A 13,824-nucleotide genomic window follows, 5' to 3' on the forward strand; every position below is an offset into this window, starting at 1 on the left:
TATTCCCAGAAGTGGGGTAGTTGGGTCAAAAGGCAGATCCATTTTTAATTTTTTGAGGTATCTCCGTACTGCTTTCCACAATGGCGGCACCAGTCTGCATTCCCACCAACAGTGCAGTAGGGTTCCCATTTCTCCACATCCTCGCCAGCACTTGCTGTTTGTTGATTTGTTGATGATGGCCATTCTGGCTGGTATAAGGTGATATGTCATTGTGGCTTTAATTTGCATTTTTCTCTGATGATTAGTAACATAGAGCATCTTTTTATATGTCTATTAGCCATCTGTATCTCCTCTTTGGAGAAGTGTCTTTTCAGGTTATTTGCCTGTTTTTTCATTGGATTGTTTGTTTTTTGGTGTTGAGTTTTATAAGTTCTTTATAAATATTGGATATTAACCCCTTATTAGATGTATCAGTAAATATGTCTCCCATTCTGTGGGTTGTCTTTTTATTTTGTTGGTGGTGCAATTCCTATCAAGATTCCAATAACATATTTCACAGAACTAAAACAAATATTTCAAAAATTTACATGGAACCACAAAAGCCCCCACATAACAAAAGCGATCCTGAGAAAGAAGGACAAAGTTGAAGAAATCACACTACCTAATATCAAACTATACTCTAAGGCCATGTTAATCAAAACAGCATGGTACTGACATAAAAGCAGCCACATAGATCGATGGAACAGAATACAGAGCCCAGAAATAAACCCATCCCTTTACAGTCAATATTTGAGAGAGGAAGCAAATACATACAATGAGCGAAAGATAGTTTATTCAATAAATGGTGTTGGGAAAACTGGACAGATATGTGCAGAAAAATGAAACTAGACCACCTTGTTACACCACACACAAGAATATATTTAAAGTGGATTTAAAACTTAAATGTTAAACCAAAGCCATAAAAATTCTTGAAGAAAACATAGGCAGTAAAATCTTGGACGTTGCTTGTAGCAATATATTTTTTAAAGGTCTCAAATTTTAATAAGATACTAAAAATTGAAATAGCACATGAAAAAAATTGTTATAATTCAAATTTTTAAAAACCAGAGAATCTAGTTAATACACCCAGGACTAATCATGCTCACCAAACCACCAAATTTTTTTTTTTCATTCTTTCTGTACAAGTTACTTGCTTCTAATTCTTGATGTTCAGTTTCATCTTACCAATCAGGCTTCTACAATACAACGATAACACTCAAGACCTATTAGGACTTCTTTGGGTCAAATAAAAAAGGAACTGAAATCATTCAAATGCAGGCTACACAGATTCCCTATAAGTCACTAGCATCAATGTAGACAAGAAAAAGATGCAAAAAAAAAAAAAAAAAAAAAAAAGACATCACAGAACTTCTATCATAGGTAATCAAAATATTGGTCTACAGTCTATCCTAGAATAGTCACTTTCCCAAGCTGCTGCATAATGGCCTTAACATTACCAGCAAGAAACAAAAAGTACAAGAGTAAGTTTTATGGCTAAATTGACTCCATGTCATAATTATTCTCCATGCCAATAGTATCAGAAGGATCTCCATGATATAGGCAGTAATGACAGCCACATCTAAATTTTCTGGATCTTGATTCAATCTCAAGTTTCCTCTCTTGTGGGTCTTTCTGAAGCAGAGACAGGGTGCGGTACCTAATAACTTGCAGCATCCTTCGCATCCTTTCTTTCCGAGCAGTCGCCAATGTCCTCACCCCACGTCTCCTCTGGTAGAGCTCGCCTTGACTCAGCCCCAGGCCCAGCCCCTGTAGGGGTTTTTCTCCGTCCTGCTGTTGGGGTGAAGATTCTGGTAGAAGGGAAGGGAGTTTGGTACTAGAGTTGGGTGTCAAGTTACCAAGGTTCTTTGCTAGTAGTTCTGAGACAGCTTAAGGGTCAGCTGAATATTCTTCACGGGGCATCTGAAGAGACTCGGGGGTCCAGGTTGGGTTACGCTACTTTGGAGAGTCCATTGGATGTCTAGTCACAGCCTGAAACTCCTAGATTCTCCAAAGGGTTCAGTAGAAGGCGATACACAAAACTCTCGAATTGCTACAAAGTAGCTCAGAAAGAACCCTATAGTCCAGACACCGCTAGAAAATCCCGAACCCCAACAAAATGTGAAAGAAAGAGAAAATCTCTGTTTGTAGCAATATTTTATACGATATATCTCCTCAGGCAAGGGAAACAAAAGAAAAAATAAAGAAATGGGACTACATCAAACTTTGAACTTTTTGCACAGCAAAGGATACTATGTTATTTTAAAAAGCAATAGCAGAACAAATGAACTAGATAATTATTTAAAAGTCCAAAGCACAGGAAAAGCATAGACATGGTACTGAGCACTTCATATTTGTCTTAGAAATAGGATAAAATATCAAAGTATAGCAGCATAAGAAACTCAATAAAAGTACCTGAAATTGCAAAAGTTTTAAATTTGTCACTGGTTTAGTTAGGTTGTTACTTCGCTTTCTCTTCTAGTGCATCTCCTTCTTCACCTTACTAAGGAAAACTGTTTGTATACATTTTAAAGAATATCAGGTAAAACATAAAAATGTAGACTGTTGATCTCTTTACCTTTTCTCTAAACAAATCCAGGTAAGAAAATATTAATCTTAAATGTGGTTATTCCAATTTAACTTTTTAATAGACACTTGCTTCCAAAATAAGTGTTGTATTAAAAATGAAATAACACATTGAATTGCCTCTTACCCTGCAGCCTATGTGCCAAATAGACCTTAAGATACTTCCTTAACAATGCAGTTATACAGTGATGTTAGGTGAAAAGCAGAGTTACCATTCTTAGTACAAAGGATCTGATTTTTCCATTTTACAAAGTCATTTCTGAAACCTTGCCCAATGTACTTCTTTTATGCAGTATAGATTCATTTTGAAAAGATGATAGCTGCTATTATGCTACAAGAGAAGCTGCAAATATTATACTTCTGCAAACAAGTGAGAGCAAACTTGAGACAAGTTAAAAGCAAATATGGCAACCTGCCTGCCATTTATTCACCATTAATAAGTGATAAATTGTTTTAATAACATAAATGGGGTACACTTCCCAGAAGCGAAATTAATAAAAAATACACATTTTAGTGATAAATTATCAGAATTACTCAAACCAGAGATGCTGGCCAGTATTTCCCTGTTGCCATTCATCATGATCGAGGTTTTCTACTAAGGTGGTGCAATATTCCATATCTCACAGCTAATTGGTCTCATCAGGCCAGTAAGCAGATGAATCCCTGGAGCAACTTAGGTGCATTGAGAAAGCTATAAACTCGGTCACATTTCTGTGATAAATTTTTACTGGGTAAATATTGAACAGAGTTAAAGAAAAGAATTCATGGACCTTATATGAATGCTTGAATACATTTATTATTAAAAGACATTTGTATCAGTGTTAGATTACATGTAATTCTAAGTAATATAAACCCCCCAAAACAGACTTAAGCAAGTATGTATTTTATTTTTCTATACTTAACTCCTCTACAAGTAGTAGTGTCAGGCTGGTGAAGTAGCTAAGAGATGCCTCTGGAAACCCAGTCTTCTCCTAGCTGTCTACCCAGCCATGTGGATTTGGTTTTGCTTGTTGCCTGCGTGTTGCATATGCCATCTCTACCATCCCATCCATGTAACATTTGGGAAGCAGAGAAAGGGCAAAGAAAGACACAGAGAAGCCAGCAAAGTCTATAATAAGCATTACATAGGCACAAAAATTTTAGTTTTAAAAGAATTGTCCAGTTTCCTTGGTTAACTATGTGGGCTCTGAAGCCTAAATTCTTTATTATTATTATTGTTATTATTATTATTATTATTATTATTATTATTATTATTATTGCAAACAATTTATAATAGCTTTGTTTACAATTGCCCCAGTGGAAACAGCACACATACTCATCAACACACGAATGGACAAATCAATTTTGGAATGTTTACATAATGAAAATCAACTCAGTAATAAAGATGGATTGACTACTTACATAGATGACTCTAAATCATACATGGAGTTACTGATTGCTACTAGTTATAAAAAGTACTAACTACATAATTTTATTTATATGAAGTTCCAGAGCATACAAAGAAAATAGGTGTTGAAAATATCTATTCAGTGGTTGCCTGGGGATTGAGAGGGGTCGGGGTTGGGGTCGGGGTCAGGGGAAAACTGGGAAGAAATACACAAGGATTTTTTTTCAAATTCTCTTTTTAAAAACCTTCCAAGAAGTCCCTAGTGACTTTGGCTTACAGAACTTTAGCCTGGAGTGGGTCACATTGCCACCCTTAGATTCAAAGTAGTTTGGGAAATAGATGATTCTAACATTTAGGCACCTACTACCTCAAACAATATTGGGGCTCTATTAGTAAAGAAGGAGAAAAAGAGCACATGGTATCTAAAAGACTGCCTCTAAGAAACTGAAGCACTCATAGTACAACCACCACCAAAATAAGAATATTCTTAATTATTTGTCAAGTTTTTAAATTTGGCCCTCAAACATTACACTAAGAAAATTTGAGTTCTTCAATTTAATAGATGATATATTAACTATTGGGTTGATCCAATGGCTTTTGTAATAAACAATGTAATATATCATAACAAGACTAAACATATTTCAATAATGCTAATAAGGTGTGATGAATTATCCTGCAAAGTACAATACTACAAAGTATTAAGTAACATTTGTTATATGAGCTTACAGCACTAGGGCTGACTGAGGATGTTTGAAACATTATCTTAGTTGATTTCATTCACATTAGTTAAAATGCTAATATTTTTTGTTGACTGACTCATATAATTTTAGGTGACAGTCACTCTAAAATAATGCATTGTAGTTTAAACTCCAGGGCTTATGTTTTCAAAATCTTGTGCCAGCATTTGTTTACTTAACATTCATAAAATTGAGTACCAATTTGTCCCAACCACTTTAGTAGAGCTTGAGGCTGTAGAGTTGAACATGGTTTAGTTACTGTTCTCAGCAGTTGATAGTTTGGCCTAGAGAATGCCAACAGTCATCATGGCTGCCAGGATCCACAATTCCAGAGCCACCAATCACATAATATTCTGAGTCAAAAATGCCACGCCCAGGTTGTTATAATGAGAAAGCTCTGTGTCACCTATCTATGTATCAGGAAAACTTTTCACTTTTACAGCATAACTGAGAAAAGGGGGAAAATGTTGCCATATAATGTTGTTTGGAGAATTACATAAGATAACATATAGGCATTATATAGGCACAATAAATTTTGGTTTTACAAGAAAGATTGTCCAATTCTCTTGGTTAAGAGTGTGGGCTCTAGAGCCACATGACCTGACTCCACCACTTTCTAGAGCAAGATATGTCTTCCTCTGTAAATATTGACTTTTAGGGTTACTGAGAGGATTAAATAAATTGTGTAATTCTTGTAATCATACATTTGCAATACATTTTGGTTATTAGCTTATTAATTGAAGCTGAGTTATTAAGCCTCAGCATTCATTTTATTGAAGGGTATTTGAAGGACATTTCTCTAACCATTTTATGCACTTTTATTTGTCTGTCTTAATAAAGTGGAGTAAATATAATTTAAATGTTTCCTCATATTTAAACATAATTACTACAAATATTGCTATTATACTACAGTAAAATTGTTTCACAGTTATTGTTTGCTCACTGAGTACTGCTGGAAGGATATTACATGTATAACCTCATTTGATACTTAGAACAGCATTTGCTGTTAGGAGATTTAGAGGTTTTATTTTGTTTTGTTTTGTTTTATTGGCTTCCTTGCATAGTATCAGCTGTAATTCAGACTCTTGAGACTTCTCAATAACTGAATACAAGTTAAGTAAATATGGATATGTTTAGTACTTTGCAATGAAAAATGGTACTATCACAGTAGTATTTTAGGTCAATGTTTCTTATTTTATTTTTCCCAGATAGATATCTCTCAATAGAAAGGGACGCTATGATTCTCACCTATAAAGTTACCTCCACCCCCACCCCAACTGTAGCTATTTGATTCATCCCTTTTGAAAATTATTGCTCTTGGTGTTTGAAAAAAATTATAATTGACCAATGCAATACTTCGTTAAAAATCCCTACCCACAGAAATTCCAAAATTATGGAAGCAATTATTTAAGTTAAGCTTTTTTATTAAATCAGGATTTTAATTTTAAAAAATCTTGACCTACACCCACACCATAGAGTCAGTCTATCTCATCTTAGTCCAAAATGACAAAGGCAAGCTCAGCAAACAGTTACTCATTTGGCATTAATCAGAGCATAAACTTTAGTTAATTAAAATATCAATTGACCTTTAGAACAATAGGTTAATAGAGATGAAATCTGTATTCATTTGCTAGGGGTGTCATGACAAAATTCCACAGTCTAGGTGATCTAAACAACAGACATTTATTTTCTTACAGTTCTGGAGGCTAGAAATCCAAGATCAAGATGATAGCAGGTTTTATTTCTTCTGAGACTTCTCTCTTTGGTTTTCAGATGCCCACCATTTCACTGTGTCCTCAGGTGGTCTTTTCTCTGTGTATGTATCCTGGTATTTCTTTGTGTCTCCAGATCCCCTTTTCTCATAAGGACACCAGTCAAATTGAATCAAGGCCTACCATAACAGCTTGATTTAATTTAATCACCTCTTTAAACACCCTATATTCAAATGCAGATACATTCCAAGGTACTAGGGAATAGGGCTTTAATATGAATTTGGAGAGGACATGATTCAGTCCATAACACAGTCTATTTTAACAAATAAAAATAAACAAAGATCACTCTTCTTTTATACCTCCTGGTTACTGTACATTAAATTATAGCCAATAATAATTATTTCAAGTAATAATATAAAATAGCATATATTTTTATTTTATTGTTTTTTAAATTATTTACTTATCTATTTTTAGATAAACTGGACGGGAGGGAGAAAGAGAGGGAGAGAAGAAACCATGTGAGAGAGAAATATTGATAAGCTGCCTCTTGTATGTGCCCTGACTGGGGATTAAACCTGCAACCCAAGCATGTGCCCTGACTGGGAATCAAATCTGAGACCTTTACTTGGTGGAATGACATCCAACTGAGCCACACCAGTCACAGCAATATATAAGTATTTTTATGTTGTGATAATACATCATGGTTTTCTGATAAAGAACCTGCTTATTATTTTAGCAAGCACAGAAGACAACTTATTTAAGTACAAGGTCTAATAAAAACTTAGTTTTAGTGATGAGATTTATTTCAAATTACATCACTAATTGACATATGATGTTTTATTAATGCTTCTGTTTATGTAAGTTTTTATATCTTTATCAATGTCTATTTACATAATGCCAGCAGTGTAGAGGAAAATGCCATTCAAGGTCAAAAATTCAGGAATTGTACCATTCAGTGGAAGCAAACATAGATTTTTCTCAGTTCCGGCAAAATGGCTGATGATTGACTGTTTTTAGAGAGGCCTGTGTAAAGTAATATTGCTAAAAGAATGAGAAGAGAAATTTTTGTTTAATAGGAAAGTACATTAAAGAAAAACTTTTATTTGTTGTAATTTTTTATCTTCTGACTTTTTTGGAATTTACCTGGATTTAAAAGGAAAATCATTTTTCCCTTCTATATCTTTAAATAGATTTTATCAAGAGTATTTATGATGTATATTGGTTATTGGTATTTTTTTTATCAGTATTCATATGTGCATATTGTGCATATTCATTATAGTGCTTCCAGACAGATAGCTCTCAAAATTGATCCAATGTACAGAACTTCTGATTGGGCAACACTTATTCAAATACATCCACACATATTTACATTCATACTTTTATTCATTTGATATTCACTCAGCTACATTTTTGGAATGCCTACTGTGTGCCAGGTAATGTACTAAGTACCCCTCCTTGCTTTTTTGTATATTTTTCCCTGAGCAAGGGTATCACCAACTTTCAGTTTACCAAGTTAGTCAAGAATGCCATGTTTTCCCAAAAGATCCTCGTCAAGATCATGCAATTCAGTGATCCTCAGATATTAGAATTTTACAGAGAAGTTATTTTTTATTGGTACATTTTATTAGACTAATAATAATAAGCTTACCATTTATCATCTCCATCATTTTAGAAGAAAGAACATTTTAATACCAAAAAGATTGCTTAATGCAAACCTCAAAACATTGCTTATTCCTCTCATTTCCCTACTGAATATTTTGTTATCCACAATCCAAAATTTGGGAACCACTGATCTGGAAAAGAGAACAGAGAAAGAGAAGCAGTAAATATCAAGATAACTAATTAAAAACCTGTGTATAGAAGAGTGCATGCCTTCTCAACACTAAGTGATTTTCTAATGAAAACATCAAAGAGATTGTTTCTGTATAACATTTTAAAAAATGACATCAAGCATATTTAATAATAGATAAATGAAAACAAAACCTTCTTTTCAAAAAATTGTGATGTTATCCACTTGCAGCTTCAGTTTCCTAACAAGATTCTCCAGATTATTTAACATATCTTATAGTACAAACATTTCTCTCGATATAAAATCTAGAATTTCATTAAACAGAAATTTTGCATTAAACAGAAACTTTAGATCCTAAAGATTGGCTAAGTGCTGATAAATGTCTATACTAATGATAGTATAGATAAATTATTTTAGTGACAATATTATGGAGAGGATTAAGGTATATCTACCATAATCCTCTACTACATTATAGTGATTAGAAAATAGAAGGAAGGATAGGAAAATAAAGGAAAGAAAAATAGAAGATACAAATTTTCAATTAGAAGCAAAATCATAGTAATTGATTAAGGTATAAAAATCCATAGTCAATTATATATCGAAAATTAGATATTTGCATTGTAAATCTGTGCATGTGAGAGAGGTACTGGTTACTGACCCAAGTTCACACTGACCTAATTTCTCACCAGTACTTGTATGTTTCCAATAGTTGTAAATATTCCTGAGATATACTCTGTGATTAATCTGAAACAACAAAGCATAATATTTTAAAAGAATAAATACTAGTCAGGAATATTATAATTTTTTGGATCTTAATGGTTTTGTCTTTTGAATTAATATTATGTAAAGAATTATCAGTCGTCGGCAGCCGTCCGTCTCGAGAGACGATGGTGTAGCTTCTTAAGAGTCTATCTGCACCGCCGAGAATGGTTATGCAGTCCGACTCGGGAGTGACACGGTATCTGTCTCCTCCCGTGTTGAATCGACATCTTGCGATGACGCTGGAGTGTCCTCTCCAGTGAAGCTGAAGCTACAGAGCCTGGGCAGGGTGATATGGAGAGTCTGCTGTTGCCCATGCAGCAGACCCCCCCTCTCTTCGCAGCTGAGGGATCCAAGGGAAAGACGGAGTCAGTACAGCTTGGCTTCAGGTGCGCCGCAGGAGTTGCCGGTGTTGACTACAACGTCAAACCGCCTTAGGGACTCCGGCTCCGGATTTTCTGTCGGGGTTTACTCCCTTAGCCTTTCCCCTGAAGAGGTATGCCGCAAGGCAGCGGAGGTTTTTTGGAGTCAGAGTTTTCCTTCTCTGATGTGCCCTGACTGGAAGATCGAACCAGCGACACTTAGCTCGCAGGCCGACGCTCAATCCACTGAGCCAAACCAGCCAGGGTTTCAGTGCTTCAAGATATTTCTTATAGGTAGAATTACTTCAGAATAACATGTAGAACTCTATGTGGAACCAGATTAGAAGGCTACGTATATTGTTTAATTTGAAAAGTACTATAAAGACTCCCAAAGACCACCTTTATCCAGATGCTATGTATCTGAACTACTATAAGTTAAATGAATGCATATTTTATTTTTGCCTACTATATATGAGATATAAAATATTTGTAAGAGGTAATATTGAGTGAGTCCACCATTAGATACTATTGAGTAAACCAGATCTGCAGAGAATCTAGATAGTATAAAAGTAGAGAAGGCATGAGAAATGAGGAAAATGAACAAAAAGAGACTTAAGAAATTTTGTCTAGCTAGTTCTGCTGAAATCACCACTTTTTGTCACGTTAACTTTCAGGCTGATCATTCACACCAGGTTCCAGCTTTATTTATCCTCCATGCTTTTTCATGGAACATTTCTGTCAAGTAAAATTGTAATGGAGCAGAAGCTCAGCTGCCTGCCGCAATGAAAGTTAAACTTGTGAGACATGTGCTGGTGAGAAGAAAAGCAATTTATTCAAGTGCTGGCCACCTGAGAAGATGAGGAACAAAGCTCATTTTAACATGTCAGTGCAGGCAAGGGTTTTTATCTGGAGGGAGAGAGAAAGCATAAAAAATAAATTAGGGGAGGGGACTGTGACATGCAGGCAGTGTTCTCACTGGTCCCGATATACAAGTAGATCTTTAATGTCAGCCAAAGTCTGGTTTTCATGCTGCCCAGGGCCAGGAAGGATCCAGGACAGCTGGTTTCTGCAATATGCTCAAAAAGGCTATTAGCAATTTATGGCAGGCAGGACCAACCAGACCTTTGTTTTAAGGCATACATCCTGTTTCCCAGCCTGGGGGAAAGGATCATTCATTATATGTTATCTAATCAAAAGAGTTATTTTGTTGGTTAGCATAAGAGTTTGTGTAGGATGTACAGGATGTATAGGCTGTGCAGGGTGTCTTCCCATAGGCTTTGATATGGTTCTTTATGGTCACCATTCTTGAGTTGGTTATCTGTGCTTTTTTGAGAGTTGAATTCCTGTTGATTGAGCTTTACGTTAGCTGGGCCTTGAGGCCAGGCTGCTTCCTAGGTTCACAAAGGAACAGACACGCCTGAACTATAAAGTACACTAAAACCTTTTAACATGTGTGAGGACAATAGAGTGTTTGGCTCCCTCACCCCGGATGCCCAGGCGTGGGCTGCTTAGAGATAACAATTAGATTAGCATGCACAGCACACTCGCAGTTATATAAGCATTGATATCATATTTTAGCTAGTAGCTGGCTTTGTCTATGCATAATATAAAAGAGGTGGAACCTCCATGGGAGTGTTTGGGCAGCAGGCAGCGAGCAAACAGAGGAGTGGCGCCAAGCGCTGGCAGACACCAAGGAAAAGTGGTGCTGAGCACCAAGCAAGCAAATGGCAGGGGTGCATCCATGAATACTGTAATGCCTGCAATAAAGAAACTGTCAGAGACTCCATCCCTGCCTCACATATTCTTCCAATTGCTAAACAGAAAGAATCTGCACTGGGTTCCATGAAAACATGAAAGTTCTAGTTTTTGAGAGAAAAGTCAAGTTAGAGTAGCTTCTTATTTTAGTTCTATTCTATGTCTAGTCAGACTAATATAAGTAGTATATCACATTCATCCCCTTTTACAAAAAAAAATTCCTTTGATTTGTCGATATTGAAAATTATAGAATCCATTTGGTTAAACTGTATATAATATTTTATGGATTCTTTATAGCATGCCTTATGACAACTCTTTTACAACATCACTTTTATACTAATAACGTAGATATTTAAAGGCTCTTACTTGAACCTAAAGTAAATATGTGTATATACCTATATTTGGGAATATTATTCTAATATAATACAAAGAAGTTAGAGTCAATTGAGGTTTTAAAGCCTAGAGATTTTGAAAATAGAGAAATGTGAATTTGAATTCTATCTTTCTTACTTCCTATTTGTGCCCATCTCCTACAGCTTACATACTTAGCATTTCTAAGGCTCAATTTTCTCATATTTTGAATATAATGGCAATATTTTAAGTAATTTCTATTAGCTTGTTTTTAATCTCTTCTAAAATATATCATCATTACGATTGAATTTGTTACTTTTTAAAAATATTACTTCTATTATTACTAACAACATGAAGCACTAAATATCCTGAAAGTAGCTTCCTATGAAAACAACTAAATCATCTGGATAAAATACAAACTATATTTCTATAAATGAATTGATGATGTGGCTAGAAAATAAGAAAGTATCCATAAGCTAAATAAAGGTGAAAACTCCAGAAGGTGGATAAGAATTGAAACTCGATCTTACCCTAAGGGCATCTGCTAAATTGTGAAAATCTTGAACTTCTATTTTAGTGGCTAGAAATGGCCAGCTAGTCAGGGCATAAAGCATAGATATTCTTTCCAGTAGATACACTCCAATCTGGACCTCAAAGATAAAATTTCCAAGAAAAATGAGCTCATCATATCAAATCACAAAATACACAAAGGAACCAGAAACCATAAGAAGCCTGGCACCATAAATCAAGGGTCAGCAAAAACAAGAACCAGAAGTATCATACCACAGAGTCTTCAGATACTGGAATTTTCTTAAGTGTCTGTATCTTAAGAAATAAGGAATTAAAAAAGAATGTGAGTCTATAAAAACAACAAGGTGGATTTATAATAATAGGACAAGCAGAATTTAAAAAACCAATAAGGCATCCTGGGGCCAACAACAGAAGAATCCATTTTCACTTCTATTTCTTAAGGAATATGGAAGAGAGGTTACAAGAAACTGGAGCCAGTTGTAATTGCAGCTGTAGCAAAGGATCATCTGAAAAACTACATACTTCAGTAGAAGAATGCAGCTTCTGCTGACCCACTGCTCATTAAGGACACAGTTTGAGAAATAAATAGCTTACCCTGTTGGTAACTTTCACTAGCCCAAACACACCAGATACCAAAACCAGGGGACTTGGTTGATATGAGACATAGAGGTTAGTATGCCACGGCATGGAGCAGAGGGAAGAAGGGAGGATTAGAAAGGGCAAAAAGAGAAGTCCCAGCAAAAGCACTAAGAGACATTGAAGATAGAGTGCAAAGGCCTAAGTTACACTTAAACATAGTTATAAAAAAAATTTTTTTTAAGACAAATGATTTTTTAGAATTGCTGAAAGATAATATACCTCAGATCAAAAGGCAAATCTAATACAAGAAGAAATTCACAAATAGTATCAGTGAAACTGAGGAACACCAGATGACAAAAAGATCTTAAAATAATCTAGATAGAAAAGTAAGATTCCCTAACAAAGGAGAGCAGTTAAAGTTATAACTGATTTCTCAACAGCAACAAAGATGCTTCAAGTTGGAAGTACACCTTCAATGAGTTCTCTGTCCACATTTAATTCTCTGATTTCAAAGCTATCTCTCAAGAAGAGGTGAAATGTTTAGATATTTTTCAGATGCACAACAACTGAGATGTTTAAAATGTCCTGGTTTACTTGAAAGACAATATCAATGGATGAACTTCAGGAAGAGGGAAAGTGATCAAAGACAGAAGGTCTGAGATGCAAGAAAGAATAGTAAGCAAGTATTAAATAGGCAGGTATATCTAAACATTCAAATTATAATTTCCAAAATAGAAGTCAAAAAATAGAATAAAAACAGGAAAAAATCTCTCAATTCCAAAGAACAAAATAAAATTAAGATAGGAACTGTATAAATATAAATCACAAATATGATTATGGAAATTATTCCAAATTATCATCAGTAAAGTCTGGTGAATGCAAATATAATGTTCTGACTAAAATCTGGGGGGCAGGAACCAGGGAAAAGCTGGATTTAAATGCATAATAATATTGTATATCAAAGAGACATACCTTAAATATGAGGACCTCTCCCAAAACATTAATCCAAAGCATGGAATATGACATCCCAAGAAATTGCTATCCAAGAGAGCTCTTAAAACTAAACAGATTTTAAGGCAAACACCCTTGTTAGATCTTAGGACCACTACATAATCATTACACTACAGTTCAGTTCTTCATGATGTTATAAATTCTACATACTCAATAATATAGGCTCAGGTTACAGAGAGTGAAAATCGCAGAACTAAGAGCAGAAATAGACAAATTTGCCATCATATTGGGGAAGTATTCACACTAATTAAAAGATAAACAGAACAAAAATCAACAACATTTGGATAAT

At 34.9% G+C, this 13,824-nt stretch overlaps 1 pseudogene; it reads right to left on the reverse strand.

Annotated features, from left to right (window-relative positions):
- Positions 1 to 1,473: 1,473 nt before the first annotated feature.
- On the reverse strand, positions 1,474 to 1,950 carry LOC150015078 (developmental pluripotency-associated protein 3-like; annotated as a pseudogene).
- Positions 1,951 to 13,824: the final 11,874 nt, after the last annotated feature.

The sequence above is a fragment of the Furipterus horrens genome, unplaced genomic scaffold (genome assembly GCF_987537825.1).
Source record: "Furipterus horrens unplaced genomic scaffold, mFurHor1.1.pri manual_scaffold_3, whole genome shotgun sequence".
In the NCBI taxonomy this organism is placed as follows: domain Eukaryota; kingdom Metazoa; phylum Chordata; class Mammalia; order Chiroptera; family Furipteridae; genus Furipterus; species Furipterus horrens.